This window comes from Lampetra planeri, chromosome 18, assembly GCF_965212315.1.
Source record: "Lampetra planeri chromosome 18, kcLamPlan1.2.h2, whole genome shotgun sequence".
NCBI classification, from domain to species: domain Eukaryota; kingdom Metazoa; phylum Chordata; class Hyperoartia; order Petromyzontiformes; family Petromyzontidae; genus Lampetra; species Lampetra planeri.
In genome coordinates, this window is record NC_136124.1 from 9,932,009 (window position 1) to 9,946,007 (window position 13,999).

Below are 13,999 nucleotides of genomic sequence, written 5' to 3' on the forward strand. Positions count from 1 at the left end.
ACGTGCGTCCTGACATTTGTGATTCATTATCAATCACATCAAATTGTAATGAAACCTCTCGTTTTAGAAAATTCAGATGAGTGTGACTTGAACATGTTTTTTACTGTAATTGCTCATTCCTCTATGGCACTCACATTTGAAAATAATGCCACCATGACCGTACGTCTTTATTTAGAAACATATATATATATATATATAATTCCGTGGTCTCACAAGACCTTAGGCTTATTTTAAATGTTCACGTATTTTAACAAACCCTCTTGAACCATAACATAACATTTGAGTTGCCAGATCAGCGTGGAACATATTTGTCTGACAGCCAATGATATCAAAAAGTGAGGAGAGGGCATTTAAATAATGACAATAATAATAATGTCCAGTTCTGCGTGTTTTGAGTCTTTACCTCTCAGTGTTGAAAACGAGGGCCGACAGATCACCAGAAAGGTAGACACGATGCGACAATTCTTCGCATGTTCCTCGTTGACAATTCAAGTAAAAGAGGAAAAGAAAAGCATCATAGACCCCCAAAATCTTGATACCCACCGAAATTGAAGACGTTTCTACCATGGTTGTGACAATGTCACTTGTCATACTAATGTATAATAATGCTTTATTGTATTTGTGATCAAGGAAAATCCCAGCATAATAATGTTTTATTGTATTTGTGATCAAATTCCTCCCGAGTAGTTTTACGTATGGGAGGACACCGGAGTGTCTGTAAGAAGTTCGGCTTGTATTCCAATAAGCCAAACGTTCATTTCATTCAGCCGTAATCACGTGAAGTGGAATCTGCAATGTACGTCCACGGTAAATCTAACACGCACATATTTCACAGTCAGTACCAGGTCTGCTACCAAAACGGTGCAGCACACTACCGCGATAATTTTCTACGCAATTCCTGCCACCTGATCTCAGCAAAAATCGAACACCCAGACACCAATTGCCTGGACCGCCTGGGTCAAACCTGAGCAGATAGCAATTATAGTAATAGGTTTTCACCCTTTCAACTGGTACAAAAACTGACACCTTTATACAAGGCATCATGTTTGCAGTAACCACAACACAAGCAGTCAAAATGCAAACAAAAAGAAACAACTCTGATGATGATAATGATATGCACTGTCCTTGAAGTTGATTGGTCCACACCCGAGACAGCTTTTCTTAGAGCCTAGTCTCCATTGGTGTTGGCCCAGATGACGCCAAAAGGCGTACAACTCAAAAACAGCGCACTATCAGAGTATTGAGAGCAATTGTTTCGTATTGAGAGCAATTGTTTTGTGCCCCAATTGTTTTGTGCCCTGCCACCGCACGCCTTTGCCACGGTAGGTCCCACTGTGCCAAGGCAACTTAAAGTGGTCACACGGTTACAGCTAAGAGCATTGCATATGACTCCACAAAGGGAGGGCTCCATCCATCAAGTAACTGACCGTAACTCATCAACGAGCAAATTACTCGTGGAGTGCCCTCTACGAGTGAACAGGAATTTCAGAAAAACCCTTAAACTCCACCAAAGCCCCTCGTGCCAACACCAGCGAGTGTGATCAGGTGACAGGGCAGGTGTGAATGCCGTCTGTTTGTGGAAAGTATGAAAACTAGACGGGTCCGTCCGCATGACAATCTCAAATGCTTAAGCCGCTTCGTGTGTATATTTCGTCGAAAAATATTAACAGTCATGAGGCAAAAACAATACTTTAACGAACAAGCCTGGTGACTTCGTGAGCTGGATAGGATTCCACAGGAGATATGATCTCGCAGGCTTTATGTAACCCATCTGCCCGTCGGCTCTGTGAGTGTGCATACACACACCTGAAGAGATGCATAAATGTCGCAATCTCTCAGGTAACCCCACGGACACATTTTCAAAGCTATTTCTCTGTTTTGGCTGAAGAGTTCCTCTGAGCCCAATGAATTAATCATTCCACGCATCGTTTAGTCACCTGCGTGCGCTGATGAACACACGAACAGGCAAAAGTCACTCTCCATAAGATGTTTTGTTTTTGGGTTAGATCACGTAAATATCTTTGGGGTACTGTTTACGTGCTCTAACACAAAACAATTCGATTTAAAGCTTTCGTGACTGCAGGGATTCATCTTCTTGGTTCTTTCGGTAAAGTCACGTAGAAGGGAAATATTAAAATAATAAAAATAAAACATAATAAAATCATTCTCACGACGTTTCGGCCACAACGCAAGCAGCCGTCCTCAGGTGAAGAACAGGTCTGTCGGGAAGACAGCGTCTGAATGAGTCTTCCCGACAGACCTGATCTTCACCTGAGGACGGCTGCTTGCGTTGTGGCCGAAACGTCGTGAGAATTATTTTATTATGTTTTATTTTTATTATTTTAATATTTCCCTTCTACGTGACTTTACCGAAAGTACCAAGAAGACAAAAAATACCCTCAATTATGGATAATATTGGTCGTGAAAGCCTACGGGTTAAACTGAAAAGTCACTCTCTTCGCTTGAAAATAAAAAAAATATGTTGGGCCACAACTTAAAGGCCTTCCTGACTAATTCTGTTTTAATGTCTAAACATGTGTTCCAAGCAACAACATTCTGGACAGTGTTGACTTACCAGTACTAAACAGGCAAGGGTGCCTCTCTCTGCATAATATTAGGACATTTTTTTGGCCCACAATCCGCGGATCTTCCGAACCGATGTGTGTTGGCCACAGTGTGCCTTTAGCAACAGACTCTGGTCTCGTCAACAGTCAGGCTTGTTAAACAAATGCTGATGCATACCGACGGGTGCTGTTGGCAACAACATTCTTACGCTGCGGGCTTCATTCAGTGATAAACATCATCCTAGACTGTACCTAGAGGAACCCGACTGACTTAGAGACTGTCCTGAATTGTAATGATTACATTTGACTCTTTGGTTCTTTCGGTAAAGTCACGTAGAAAGAGAAAATGATACATTAAATAAAAGCATACGACGTTTCGATTGCAACACAAGCAATCATCATCATGATGAAAGACCCAAATAGTAATTCCTGCATTCACGAAAGCGCCAAATCAAGATTAATTTTGACTTCGAATATTTAAAACATGTGGACTGCCATTTAACATCTTAACAAAGCAACAACACAGCAACAATAGCGGCAGCAACTTTAATTTGCAATGCACCCGTATTGTAACAACCTCCCGAGATGCCTAAAACGCAACACAGGCACCAGTTAATTGTACGTGAACAATCCACTGCTGGATGATCACGGCCTCCCCATGACGTGCGGATAATGGGGGGGGGGTTATCTGATTGAACTTCATCACTCTGGTAAGTGAGGGACTGAAGCGCAGACGTGGGAGTAGGCCTCGGCAAGGTAAGGTAATTTACCCTTTTTACCGGGTAAAGGTAAAGGGTAAAGGTGTCGACATGCCAAGGGGTAAGGTGAAGGGTAGGGTAAAGGTAGCTCGGAAGAATTACCCGGTAGGGTAAAGGTAGCGCGAAGTATTACCCGGTAACTACGGTACCTTGTTTACCGCTAAAAGCTCCGTGGCGCAGTCCGTGGCCTACATTTAATAAGTAACATTAAAACAAACTTGATTAAAAACACGCTTTTATTAAATGTACGAGTAATGGCAGAACTCCACGACTCCAGGAAGTGGCCCCGAGGCTTGCCACAGCGTAAGGGGCCGTGGTGATTTACAGCCAACGTCAGTTGAGCGTGGACAATTAGAGCCAAGCCGAAACATAACGTATACAAAAGGATTATATGATTGAATATAGTGTTGTCATCAGTATGACGTAAGTATACCAAGTTTGCAGTCGATACCACATTGGGAAGTGGGTAAAAATTTAGTTACAAGATTTGAGGATACGACAACGACGGCAACGACAACAACGACAACAACAACAATGACGACAACAATAACAACAACAACGACAACAAGCGTGTAAAATTGGAATCATCGAGAGTATTCTATATGAATAAAGCGCTCTACCTAGCATTTACCATTATAAACCTTGTTCATGTGTAGTTCCCTAGTAATTACCCTGTAATTGGGTAATTTATATGGGGTAAGGGTAAAAGGTAGGGTAAAAGGAAGGCTCGTTGCTTTTTACCTTTTACCTTACCTGCTAAAGGGTAAAAGGAAGGTAGAGTGATTGTATTGTGGTGAGGTAAAAGGTAGGGTAAACATAGGCTCGATGTTTTTACCTTTTAACTTTTACCTTACCTTGCCGAGCCCTACGTGGGAGCATAGAAGTACAATACAGCAACGGATTTTGAGGCACTGCTCTCTGCTGTCCACCACGTGGTGTAGATCATCCACTTACACAACTTTCCTGTTACGTCATTGCCTTTACCTTTGTTATATTGTTAAATTAATGATAAGGACAATTTACTATTAATAACATATTCTACTTTGCAGAATATTCAAATCATGGGTGCACACAGTCGTTACATAAGAGTTACCTAACACTTACAAATTATGTTTTAGCTTATTAAAATACTTGTATATAAGCGCACATATTTATCTATCTGTGATGAACGCTGCACTTTCCGTCGTTTTCATGCAGGGGGCGCTGCAAACCTACGCGCCCCCTGCATGAACGACGGAGGCGCAGGGACAGACGTTCGATTACGTTGGGATCGATCTGCAGACTGTGGCGGTCTTCTCGCACAGTCAGCAGCTCCATGTCGCCTTATCTCGATCCCGCAATCCCAAACAGGTGAAAGTCCGCATCGAACCGAACCTCCGGCAAGGCCATCTACTTAACGACGAGAGAAAATTCACACGAAATGTCCTTTTCAATGAAGTCTTCCAGATGTAAAATGATAGAAGCTTGTAATGAAGAAATACAATTATTTAATCCAAAACATAATACAATTCAAAGATGTTTCATTTTAAAACTTCAAAACGGAGCATCGGGTGCTTGCGTGAATGCGTCGTTCGTGTGCAATTTTTTTTTGGCCAGGGAAGTCTAGAAATGTACTTTAAGCACGACCAGTCACGAGCAGATAGACGCAATCATTAGAAAATTAGCTTTAAAATGTCGTTCGGCCCTGAACAATCGGTATGAATGATTGTTGTATAAGGTGTGGTGATACTCATCAGGTTGATAATACTGATAGGAACCCACTGGTTACACCAGCCCACAGGGGATTATTGTGTCCATCCGTCCGTTGGGTGTAGAGGGAGGGGCTGGGTGGGGAGGGGAGGGTGAGGAGGGGCTGGGTGGGGAGGGTGGGTTGGGGCTGGGTGGGGAGGGGAGGGTGGGGAGGGACTGGGTGGGGAGGGTGGGGCTGGGTGGGGGGCGGAAGGGGTGGGGCTGAGTGGGGAGGGGCTGGTCACCCCGTGGTGCCCTTATAAAACTCAACGTTTAACCTACTCACGCCGGCTTGTGACCGCCCTCACAGTCGGGCATATTTGCGGAATACACCACGCCGCTGTTGACCCTGGCCACTGACCGAACAACCCAATGTTCCTACCAGCTCCCTCCGCAGGAATGTGTTAATAATCATCAGCAGCAGCTGCTGCCGTGTTCTATCCATCGCTTCACGACGGAGGCCTTTCGACGCTCCGTATGATGGCGGCACGATCCGTGTCGCTCCTGCGCAGGCGCTGATCACATCACTCCATCTCTTCAACGGCCGTTCTTCGGATGCCGTTCCGTCACCAACCAAGAAGCCTCTTCTAGCGGCCCTCGTCTCTTCGCGCAATCTTTCCTGCCCGTCAAGCTAAATCACTCTCCTCAAAACATCAATACGATGTATCTCTGTTGTTCATTTGTTTCCCTCATCCGCGCGTGCCTCTTTATGCCGTTCATTGTAATTCCAAGCATGCATCTCTCGATGCTTCTTTGAATGTTGTTATTATTGCCATCCTGGAAAGCCTCACCGAGTCTCCGTGAAATTTTCGGGACGGTCCTGCCTGACAAGTTTTCTGCGGTATAATCCCATTTGAGTGATTTCTCGTTTTTTTTTATAGCAAATTAGGACAAATCGGGACGATGACGGCGGCGCATAACGAACGGACTACCCTTGCGACTAACATAACGGGAAGTCTAAGGTCCACTGTGAAGCAGACGGTCAATACACAACCGCAGTATTAACCAGGGAGGCCCTGCTGGCTTTGCACCGTGAACCTCTGCAATAAGCGGCGAATGCACGACCGCTAGCGTCAGGCTCCGTTCCGTTTTCTTTGCCATTGTTAGTGTTTCTAATCACATTTGCAAGGCCCCATTGTTTATTCATTTACTCAACCAAAGTGATACCAAATGCACCATCGATAATAGTGTACACGTACTACTTGTTATTTTTATTTGTATCGCTCCAACAATGATCATGTGATAAGTCAATGGCAGCAGGGTAAGGCGAGTGTTAAGAAAGGGAAAGTACATAGTGAGATTTGGACAGAACACAAGGAGGAGAAGAGAGGATGTCCATTGGATGAGACTGGTGACGGAATGGCAGCTAAAGGAGGATGGAGAAATACCCTGATTCACGTCTCCCCCTTGTACGCCGTTTTGCAAATACGTCGTCACTTTATTACTCACACCGCTACCTTATCGTATCTTAAAGGGATTTATATAGCGCCTTAAGCAATGCGCTTCACGAGGAATTAACAATCGTACACGTCACCATGAGACCTCCTTTGCCAGTACCAAAATATAATAATTGGGTTTTCCCCCTTTTTTCTGGCAACAAAACTGAAAACTTTTACGAGGCTTTCTTTGAAAGCCGTCCCTTGGTGTGGACCAATCAGTTTCAAGGACAATGTATATATTATTATAGTGTGATTTTTTTGTTTGCATTTTGACTGCAAGTATTGTGGTTAATGCAGACATGAATCCTTGTAAAAAGGTTTCAGCTTTGTTGCCAGAAAAAAGGGGAAACCCCCTATTATTATAATGGTACACGTGTGAATGTAGTGGTGAAGATGAGGTGAGTGAAATAGATGAGATGTGAAAGCGACAGTGATGTCAGTAAATTATGACGAATGTATTGCATGAATGGGGGAACGAGTGAAAGCCACATCATGAGAATATGAAAAGAGTAACGGTGGCGGTTATGAGGGGGGAGATTAAATGATCGTGGGGTGATGTAGGGGTAACAAAAGGTGAGTTTTGAGTGCGGAGTGGAAACTTAGCGAGCGAAGGTGACCACCGCTCAATTTGGAGGGGGAAGTTTGTTCCAGTGAACAAGAGCAAAGGGGCCGTCCATAAATGACGTCACGCGATTTTGGACGATTTTTGACCCCCCCCCCCCTCGTCACACGGCGTCACAAAAAGTCAGACCCCCCTCAAATATGACGTCACAAAGCTCTGCCCCCCCCCCCCCCCGAAACTATATTTCCATTTTGAAAATAAAACAAAAATCGCTTTAAATTATTGTCATTGTAGTGCGTACTTAATGTGGCGCTGCACTATGATGTTGTAGGAGTGTTGTCATAACAATTCTATGTCTATTTAAAGTTGCGCATTTTGATGTGACGTCACATTTCTCAAACCCCCCCGCCCCTCGTCACACATCGTCACAAATGTCTGACCCCCCACCCCCCCCCTAGGTGCGTGACGTCATTTATGGACGGCCCCAAAAGCGTGGGCTGAGCGATTTGCGTCGCCTCGACTCCACGCTCACGTCGCTGACAGCACCGTCATCCGTCCTTTGTCGTTATCCATCGCCTCTCAGCCTTCGCCTCTACCACCTGACGACCCTGTAAGTCGCTTCGATTGACGTCGTTTCGACATTCGTCGTCGTCGCACCGTTCAGGAACGCATCCCCGACACAAGCAGGGCGGTACTACTGTGCCACAAGGCCGTGATTATAATTTATATTGGGGGGGGCCACATCCACCCCAATATTCAACTATGCTCAAAATGTCCCCCCCAATATATTGCTATAAAAAAGGAATAATAATTGCTATGCTATGTAAATAAAAACAATTTGCTAAACCTTGGCTACAATAAAAGGACTTGTCTTCATAGAAATCAATGCATAGATTTCTGTTTGTATGATTGTGGTCACGGTTGTACTTTATTTATCCCTAACCTCTGCCATTACATACAATGAAACAAGAAATGGTAAAAAAAAAGTAAAAACAGAGCAATGTAATACAATACACTATTAGACACTATTGTAAAAAAAAGTCCATCCCACGTGTTAGTGAATTTTTTAATATTTTAGGCAGGAAATGCCAGGAAATTCGTTTTCAAATTGAGATTTTTTTTCGGGGGGGGGGACCCCCAGACCCCCTGGAAGATTTGGTCCCCCCCAATGTTGACTCCATGGCTACCGCCTTGCTGTGCCACGTCCTCAAAGATGGAGTAAATTAGTTTAACTCGTGTGCAAGACTGAGAGGAATGGGTGGCATCCAGATGTAAATACACACGTGCGCTCCCCCCGTACGTATGTTGAACTTCTTTCGCACCGTACGTAGCCAACCGTGATAATCAGATGTGCGGGAAAAGCACAACTCCCGTCATGCCTTGCGCGCATGTCATGTGACCCCCCGCCCCACGTGGCATGCATAATGCTCTCAGCCTTGTCCACACCACCAGCTTGGAATGTGAACGTGTGGCCGTGTTATTTAGTTATTTATCCCACCAGCTTTAGAGATAGTTGAAAAATGTGGCCGTCCCACATTTTCCCCACTGAGTGCGGTTATCTTTGTTTGTTTATCGCCGGTAGGAAGTGGTGCGTTTGAAGGAACTGGAACGCGGCACCGCGGAATCAGAATCTTGATTCAGACTGCGGCAGAAATCCGATGAGCTATGAAGCTCTTTTTTTCACAGATGCCCAGCAAGTGCAAGGGGCGACAATCGTCCATAGGGAAGCCTTAATCCAGAAGTGAATAGATCATGGCTGGTAATGATGATTGGCCGATCGCGATGTCGTGTATGCGCGTTTTATATATTTAAATAACTTTTTATATGTAATATAAAAAATAAATAATAATAAAAACATCGCTTTGGGGGGGCGTCATTCTTGACATTTCACTGCCTCTGAAAAAAAAAGCGCGGCGTGTGAAAGAATTCAAAGTGCGGCCCGGCCGCAACAATTTTTTTTGCGCGCTGGCATTCCAGGTATGCCGCTTTCTTGGAAAGTTTTCGCGTACGTGCCCCTGCGAGAAACCGCCCGCCTGAACTGGTTGCGCGGTTGCCATGAAAAACAACTCGTTAACTTAGGCAGGGCGGCGGTGGCTACACTCCCGCACTGTGGCCTGTAATCCAGCACGGTGGAGGCAGCGGCCAGGGTTGGTGAATCGCACGCTGAGATGTCGTGAAACGCCCTTCCCCATAACCCCGGGGCTTAGCAGGAGAACGGGGGTACAAACAAACGTGGACTCGACCTGTTCCGCCTGCATGGGATAGAGCGTTGCCCCCTTGCACGTGTGAGTTTTTTCCAGGTGCTCCGATTTCCTCCCACACGTACACTCATGAAGTGGCTGATAACACCTTCATATATCGAGGACCACAGAGCTTGGGTATTTGTTGGTGCCAATTCACCGTCTGGTTGCTGCCTTTCCTGCCTGTCTGTGGTTCCTCCCCACACCTCTGAGTCAATCTATCTTTCTCTCTCTGTGTCCGAGAAAGCACGAACACTGTGCGGCAGGGAATAAGAGTTTAAATTATGAACATTCCATTAATTCCGAGGCAGGCCACACGATTCGAGGGGGTCGTTCTCACCCGTCGACAAAGCCAGCACCTGTGGAGGGGTGCCGCGGTGGCGAGATGTTAACTACCTCACCTGGTATACAGGAGGTCGTGGGCCCAGAGGCATGCGGAGGTCTTCGTCCGGCAGTTGATTGGCAATTATTACTTTTTATTTTGATTTATAAAGCACCATATGAGAGGGCTATGTTTAAGCCAGATCATATTTTTGTATCATCTATTTGTCAACTCAACCAATCATCAACAACATCATCCATCTGGGGTTGGTATCCAAACATGCGCCACAGTGGTGAGATGTTAACCACCTCGGCTGGTATACAGGAGGTCGTGGGTTCAATCCCGACCCTAACGCCTGCATATTTGGAGTTTGAATGTGTCTCTTTGTGGTTGCGTGGATTTTTCTCCAGGTCCTCCGGTTTTTCCCTCCACGTTTAGAATGAACGTCACGTGTGGGACTGGGGGGTCACGTTACGCATGGAACAGGGGGTCAGTAACCTGTAGCTCCAGAGCCGCATGCGGCACCCTAAGGAATGCTTCGAGACACGTTTTTATTAAGGTCTACCATCTCGTATTCGCGTATATTTAAAATTTTGAGTTTGTTACAGAATTCGAACATAAAGTTGCTCTTCTTGTTATTTTGGTTGCCTGCCCCGTGTTTGGAGTATTTGGCTGCTGCTCTCAATGTCCACGCGATGATAAGTCACTTCGTTGAGCTGTCATTTGTGGCCAGCTCGTTTCTGAAACAGAGGTCTATAGCTCAGAGGGCCTTACCTGCTAAAATTAAAAAAAATGTTTAGCTTCGTTTTTAGGTATTTACTGATTAAGTTTGCAGAGGTTTTGTCATGGATTATGCTGATTCCTACCACAGACATGTGGAATTTCCACTCCTGTCTCAAGAGCATCAATGTAGATGAGAGCTGCCTGGTGATAAATCCATCATACAACATTTACGATGGTTACACTGACAATAACAACAGCCGTTTTCATCATGTAAGTGATGTAAAATTACTTTTATATATCAAAATTAATACATTCCAGACATTCTCCATCTACCAGTGAATGAAATCCTCCCTCCCCATGCCATGTCGATCATGGGGGGTTTATTTGACCATACTTAGTCAGTACGTGTTGGTCAGTAAGTGTTGGTGAATGTGGAGTGGCGGATGGCAGGCCCGATGTTACCCACGGCCGGGAATCGATCTCGGGTGTTCGAGTTCAAATGGCAGCATCGCTAATCGATGTAGACAAACCGCTCTGTCGACATTTTTTAATCATTTCACACCCTTGATCATTTATGCGTCACGAGAACTACGGCAAAATAAAAAAAAACAATCGCGTGAACTGACGTGGATGCAAGTACATGACAAGTACAACACATCAACAAAGTGCATCGCAACAGGAAACCGTAAATATTACTTCTCGTGACAAATAATTTTCGAGCCAATTAACAATATATCTAACTTGAAGCTTCGTGACTGCTGTGTCTATGTTGTGTGTCTCTCTCTGTGTGTCTCTGTGTTGTCTCTCTCTCTGCTTGTGTGTCTGTCTGTGTGTCTATGTTGTGTGTCTCTCTCTGTGTCTCTGTGTTGTCTCTCCCTGCTTGTATGTCTGTCTGTGTGTCTATGTTGTGTGTCTCTCTCTGTGTGCCTCTGTGTGAGTCTCTCTCTGCTTGTATGTCTGTCTGTGTGTCTATGTTTTGTGTCTCTCTCTGTGTCTCTGTGTTGTTTCTCCCTGCTTGTATGTCTGTCTGTGTGTCTATGTTGTGTGTCTCTCTCTGTATGCCTCTGTGTGAGTCTCTCTCTGCTTGTATGTCTGTCTGTGTGTCTATGTTGTGTGTCTCTCTCTCTGTGTGTCTCTGTGTTGTCTCTCTCTCTGCGTGTGTGTCTGTCCGTGTGTCTCCGTGTCTGTGTTTTGTCTCTCTCTCAAATTTAGCAATCTTTGGAAGAACGCAATCAACCAGGTGAGGCACTGACTGTTGTGTTAGCCGACTCTCTGTGTTGTATTGCATTGCATTTCTAAGTTCACTAGGTTTGTTTTCTACCTGATGACGATTGCTTGCGTTGCAATCTAAACGTCGTAATCTATTATGTAATTTATTTTCTTTCTACGTGACTTTACCGAAAGAACCAAAGAGTAACAATATGTTTTTGTTGTTGTTGGCAGATGTCACGAGAATGTTTCACGAGGAACTAATTATGATTTCTGGTTTTCATCTTCTTCCGTTCTTGGTCTCCAAAAGACAAGACGCTCCCGAGCTCCACGGGATGACGATTTCGATGGCCTCGTGCCACGGAGCCTTGCTCCCTCCCTCTCTCTCCTCTGCGTGTTGCACGCATGAGTCACGAGCCAAGACTCGCATCACACGGCACGATATCTCATTTCTTCACCGCTACGGGAGTTGCGGGGGGGGGGCTGACGTGTGTGCCCACCACTTTCCCCTGTTAGGGTTGCCACCCAGTCCTAGCTTTCCCGATTTGCTGAACCAATGCTGCTGAAATGATGGACTCTCTCAGCAGGCCGTGTTGCTGATGGGATGTGTAAAAAATAAAGTACGTTTAAAGTGGGGGAAAGATACATCCGTTGATTCACTTTGTTATTCGCGACGATGACTTTCATTATTTTATTCCGGCTTTCCCAGGATCGTCCTCGTATTTTTAGACAGCTCATTATGAAGCTGCACGCCGTCCCAGGGCATTAAAAGTCGTGGGGTTTTCGTCAGAAAATTCCCCGCCCAAAGACCACGCCTGTCTCTCTCTCTGTGTGTCTCTCCACGTAGTTCACCGCTCTCACGACATCGCGAGATCGTACAGAATGCTTCTCGTTCCCGCGATGAGTCCGGGCTGTTTTGTCTCTCAAGAGATGGCAACCCTCCTAACTCCCTAACAGCCTGCGGCCACGCTTCCCCACCCCTAACCACTACCACCACCACCCACAACATCAAACCATCACCGGCACACACACAACCGCCCCCACGCCACCAGCCTGACAAACTTCAACCACCGCCAACCCCTAGGACAGGGCCAGCAACAGTCGATTCATTACACGGAGACAAAGCCCCGGGGGGGTCTAAGCTTCAGCTTGAGCCCTGCCCTGCAAGCCACACAAACGTCACCACTGCACGCTGTCACTGCACGCGGAAGGTGGTAGCGGCGGCGATGACTCTCGGACGAGTGAGTGAGTGAGTGTCTGTGCGCGACAGATCACCCTCGCCCCAAAAAAGCGTAATCGGGAATCGGTTGGCTATGGCTGCAGGGTTTTGGTAGTACATGTTGTTTGTCGTTGATTGTGAAAATTCCGTCACAGTTCCTATGATCACTGTTTCATTGCTTTATTTTGGTGATTTCGAAAAGTTTACTGGTTTGGCCACGTTTGTTTGTTGTAGTACGGAGTAAGACTGATGGCCTTAATCTAAGTTGTCTTGTAGTTGTTTGACTTGCATCCCACTGGGATTTTTGCACACAGCGTTGGTGTACGGTGTCTTTTCTTGGATTTTCTGTTTGCACTTAGTCACATATTCACTTTAAGATGTTTTTTTGTTTTGTTTTTTGTTTGTTGCGGTTGCACCCGATTCCAGAGCCGAATGGCTCACAGGGCTATACCTAATAAATGAACTTGAAAACTTGATGCCAAGGGGTTGTTGCTCAATTTGAACGCCCCCCGCTGTGACAATATTCGTCATAGACACACGGACGCTGACAATGATAACGAAACAAACAAAACTCTGAACCTATTTTAACTTCCCCCCCCCTTCCCCTAGGTAAGGCTCACTGACTTGTTGAAAGGAATTACGTGGGCATGGGCAAGGCGCATCGCCAGAAGGGATGGATGATTGTCGGTGAATACGACTCGTGACGGGAGTGACAGCCGACGAAGGGAACGTGAAACCACGGGTTCGGCACCCGCAAAGAGATGGAACGGCGAGGTCATTCTCGTGCACAGGAGCCTCGGTAGATGGTCGCATTGTGAGACAGCGATAGATGGCGACGGTTCTTACTCTTAGGTTTTTTCGGTAAAGTCACGTAGGTAAAAAATAAAATGTAAAGTTAATAAAAGTAATAATGGAAATAAAATAATAAATCACGACGTTTCGGAGGCAACACAAGTCTCCGTCATCAGGTGGGACTGTCACAGCTAAAATCACTGCATCAAGTGGCGACGGTTCTATTTATATTTATTTTACTTAGCTCTTTTTTTCAGAAGCTACCTGGCAACAAATGATAGCTCAACAATGTGACTTTATCACGTGGCGTTTTATATCAGCCAAATGCTCAAAATGTGGAGGAAAACACCGGAGGACCCGGAGAAAAATCCACGCGACCACAGGGAGAGAGAGACACATGGTGAGGGCTTCATCCAGCAGTGGATACATCATAGCCGAGGATG